This window comes from Mus caroli, unplaced genomic scaffold, assembly GCF_978045245.1.
Source record: "Mus caroli unplaced genomic scaffold, Mus_caroli_1 scaffold_4, whole genome shotgun sequence".
Classification (NCBI taxonomy): Eukaryota; Metazoa; Chordata; class Mammalia; order Rodentia; family Muridae; genus Mus; species Mus caroli.
Genome location: NW_028227259.1, coordinates 143869792 through 143874452, shown reverse-complemented (window position 1 = coordinate 143874452; position 4661 = coordinate 143869792). Strand labels below are relative to the sequence as shown.

Here is a 4661-nt window from a genome sequence, read left to right as displayed (position 1 = left end):
GCACCAGAAAGAGAGGGAGGGGGAGGGGGAGAAGAGGGATGGGAGGAGGACTCAGCATATTCCTGTTGGTCTTAGGCAGCAGCTGTGGTACTGCAAGGCCTACTACTACAGGGTCTCCTGATCCCCTCGGGGAGTTTACCTTTGCTCCACTGGATGTGAGTGCCTGAGAGCCCTGTGCCCTGTTACACAGAAAGGCTTCTTGGCCCTACCCACAGTCATGTCCACCAGGGTCTGCTTGTTTGTACACACTCGCTCAGCTCAGACGCACAGTGTGGGGCGACACCAGCTTCGTGTGTACCACATTTCACATTTGAACCTTGGTTTTTATCACCCGACGCTGGTGTCACCCCAGCACTGGTCATAATTGCAGTGATGGAGCAGCCAAGCCCTCTGACGACTGAGCCATCTCGTCAGCCATTTTGTTGTGTTTGACTTATTGAGAGATGGTTCACTCTGTAGCCAAGGCTGGTCTTGAACTCTGCTTCCACCGTCCAAGTGGAAGCCAGAATTAAATTCAGAGTCGTGCTATTTTCCAAGCCTTTGGTGTATCTCGTCAGCAAATGACAAACACACTTAACAGTCAAGAGCGGCAGAGTTTTACCGTTCCAGCACATCACAGTGGCTCCATCCACGAGAGCTCCCCTGTCCACCCATCTCCATCGAGATGCCAGGAACACAGGGTAGCGATGTTGATGGCTTTGGGGACCGGAGTTGGAGGCTACTTGGTTCATTTTATAACAAGTGTGCATCACTTTTATAGAAACTATAAAATCCTTACTTGAAGGAACTCACTGCGTTGAGTAGTGTTTTTATATCCTCTGTAAATTACAGGCTGGTTGTAATTTCTCATCCCCTGTGGATACCAAACCATTTATTTCTCCTGGTGGTACATTGCACTGTGTGTGTGTGTGTATGTGTGTGTATGTGTGTGTATGTGTGTGTATGTGTAGTATGGGTATCCGTGTGTGGGGGTTGTGCAGTATGGGTGTGTGTACCTGTGTGTACACATGTGTGTGGGGTGCAGTATGGGTGTGTGCACCTGTGTGGGGATGTGCAGTATGGGTGTGTGCATGTGTGGGGGTGTGCAGTATGTGTGTGTACACATGTGTGGGGGTGTGCAGTATGGGTGTGTTCATGTGGGGGTGCAGTATGGGGGTGTGCACATGTGTGTGTGGGTATGCAGTATGGGTGTATGCACGTGTGTGTGTGGTGCAGTATAGGGGTGTGCACATGTGTGTGAGGGTGTGCAGTATGGGGGTGTGCATGTGTGTGTGGTGCAGTATGGGGGTGTGCACATGTGTGTGAGGGTGTGCAGTATGGGGGTGTGCACGTGTGTGGGGTGCAGTATGGGGGTGTGCGCATGTGTGTGAGGGTGTGCAGTATGGGGGTATGCACATATGTGTGGGGTGCAGTATGGGGGTGTGCACATGTGTGTGGGGTGCAGTATGGGTATGTGCATGTGTGTGGGGTGTAGTATGGGTGTGCACATGTGTGTGGGGGTGTGCAGTATGAGCATGCTGGGCTTCCACAAGGCTCCCTGAACATCTTGTCATTATAACATCGTGGTAGCTTTGGGGAGAACTACTCCCAACAGTTCTTTGAGCATGCATGTACATTCAGAGGCCAGAGGTCAACCCCGGGGCTCATTCTGCGGGGCTCATTCAACCCAGTGAGCCGAGTGTTCTCCCTCCCTTAGTCTCCTCTGCACTGTCTATGATTACAAGTGTTCATCACTGTACCTACCTTTTCACAGAGTTCCTGGGGATTGAACTAGGACTCTCATGCTTGCGTAGGGAGCACTTTAGCCATTGATTTATCATCCTGACCTCTCTTATTTTAATTATTGATTGGATGATTGATTTTTTTTTTTTTTTGAGACAAGGTCTCACTATGCAGCCCTGGCTTGCTTAGAACTCAGAGAGAACCACTTGCCTCTGCCTCCTGAGTGCTGAGATTAAAGGTGTGCACCACTACTACTGGCCCTCTTTCTTCGCCTTCTTTTTTCTCTTTCTCTTCCTCTTCCTCCCCCTCCTTGTCTTTCTTTTTAAAAGGAACACTTAGGGTTAAGGAGGTGGCTCAGTGTGCAAACTTGAGGACCCAAGAAAATTTAGAGCACCTATATAGCAAGCCGGAAATGGCCACAAATGCAGCCATATCTCCATGTCACTGAGAGACAGCGACAGAAGGATCGCCAGGGCTTGCTAGCTGCTAGCCTAGCTCCAGACTCAGGGAGAGACCCTGTCTCAAAGAAGTATGGAGAGGAGTGATAGAACAGGACACCTGACCTCCTCTTCCAGCCATGCCCATCCATAAACGCACATATGCCACACACACAAAATGTAGAACAGTTTTGAATTGCATTGTATCCTTGGACAGCTGAGTGCTAATCTCAGTGTCTTTCCAAGTTTAGTGTGGAAGATGATGATGACGACGATGCAAAGTAACTCTTAGATTCTAAGAATTGGGGGCTGGAGAGATGGCTCAGCGGGTAAGAGCACTGACTGCTCTTCTGAAGGTCCCAAGTTCAAATCCCAGCAACCACATGGTGGCTCACAACCACCCGTAATGAGATCTGCCGCCCTCTACTGGTGCGTCTGAAGTCAGCTACAGCAAGCCGGGTCAACCGGATTGAGGTCCTAAAATTCAATTCCCAACAACCACACGAAAGCTCTCAACCATCTGTGCAGCTACAGTGTACTCACATACACACACATATATATTCAATGTTAAAAAAATTCTAGGGGCTGGTGAAATGGCTCAGTGGGTAAGAGCACCCGACTGCTCTTCCGAAGGTCCAGAGTTCAACTCCCAGCAACCACATGGTGGCTCACAACCATCCGTAACGAGATCTGGCGCCCTCTTCTGGACTGTCTGAAGACAGCTACAGTGTACTTACATATAATAAATAAATAAATCTTTAAAAAAAAAAAAAATCTAAAAACTGAGACGGAGTCTCACAGCCCAGACTAGCCTTGAACTCCTTCCTGCCTCTGCCTCTGGAGTGCTGGGGATTACAGCCCATGCATATTAACACATACAGCCAGTCTTGGTTTGAAGAGGCTCCCTGGGTAAATGTGTATAGCCTTCACCTGGGCAGGGAGGCTAAGGTTGGACCTGCCCACGGCTCTTTCTTAGTCCCCTCAGGCCTCCGTCCAGACAAACCTCATCTGTGGTAGGTGTGAACCTGCCCATCTTGTGCTCAAATGTAATCGTTTGAGCTGAATGCCCACAATGGGTGAGAACTTGGGGGGGGGTGTTATTATTGCCAGAGACATTAAAGAAGTTTCTATTAAGCCACCGAACAAGTGGCTTTGTCATAATACTAGGAATGAAATCGCAACCCCCTGTTCTGTCCTAGAGGAGTGAAATCAAATTTCACAGCTCTGTGCTTGCCCAGTGTTATAAAGTGGAGCGCCTGGGGCAGAAACCTCCGCCAAGTCCCTCCTCCTGCTGGTAGCCTGGGCAAATGTCACCCTCCACTTAATTTCTTCAGGGAAGACACATCAAACATCATAAAATCGTACCCACGGTGCCCTGAGACTTGGCTGAGCGACGAGGAACCCTCAGAAGCCACCTTTTTGCAGAAGGATGGAGGCTGGGAGTCCAGGAAGCATGCTGGGCCGGGGGTTGGGGGATTCAGGGGCTGCATGTGTTCCAGGATCCTGGATTCTGATCCTGTTTCCTACCACCGTCTGGTGACCCACATACCACAGCCAGCCATCTCGGAGCAGCCAAGCACCATTAAGTACAAGGCCGCCACAGACAGTTCTACCCCTGCTTGTTGGTACCCCCCCCCATGCCCTCTAATGACAGCCTGTGATCCACAGAGTCTATAGCAGAAAATAACAACACGAGGCCAAGCACCACTTTGCCTGCCATGGGTGAGTTCTGAGTGTGTCTTTGGAGGAGCCCAGGGCCGGCAAGCAGCAGCAGACCCAAGATGTCAGCAGCCATCACAGGACTTGGCCACACAAAGCCACCACATACAAATCCATGAACCTAGTCAGAGAAAAAGGTGGGAATAAAGCTAAAAGAGCATGACTCCACTCAGAGAAGAGACGCCCACCTGCTGTCCCAGAGAGCTCCAGGCCCCTGGCCACCATAGTGTGAGCTGTGTACTCAAGGCCAGCCCTGAGGTGGAATGTGTAATCTAGTCAGATGGCAATGTCCCTGTGTGTAATCTAGTCAGATGGCAATGTCCCTGTGCTGACAGAGGATGGGACAATGTCTCCTTGGTGTTCCCTCTGCTATCTGGGTCTGAGGAACCTGTCCTGAGCATTTGCCCTGAAGGCACCTCCAGCCTCCACTGCACCCTCAGGGCTCTTTAGAATGGGACCCCTTTCACCATACCTCTGGCTAGCAACCTGATCCGGTTGGGCCTCAGCTTGTTCGTTCTTCCTCCAGAGGGCCCTGTACCACCTTCTTTTGTACCAAAGAGAAGTCTGTCCCCACCCCAGTCCAAAGGACAAAGGAGCTGGAGCCCAGCCTGGCCTGGAGGGCAGTGTGGAGCCGCTAGTAGAGATAAGAGTGGAGGGCCAGGTACACAAGCTCACCAACTGGAGACCAGGGCTAGGGTCAGAAGGGAAACCTCATGCCCCACCCTGGGCAGGAATAGGGCCCCAGCTGAGGCTGTGGGGGGCACAGAAAACCTGGGATCTACC

The 4661-nt window shown here is 51.0% G+C and overlaps 1 long non-coding RNA gene across 1 annotated transcript; it reads right to left on the bottom strand.

Annotated features, from left to right (window-relative positions):
- Positions 1 to 3882: 3882 nt before the first annotated feature.
- Positions 3883 to 4414, bottom strand: LOC115031131 (uncharacterized). Its single transcript, XR_003836749.1, has 2 exons — positions 4351 to 4414; positions 3883 to 3999 (listed from the first exon to the last, which is right to left on the bottom strand). It is a non-coding gene; the product is annotated as an uncharacterized LOC115031131 (long non-coding RNA).
- Positions 4415 to 4661: the final 247 nt, after the last annotated feature.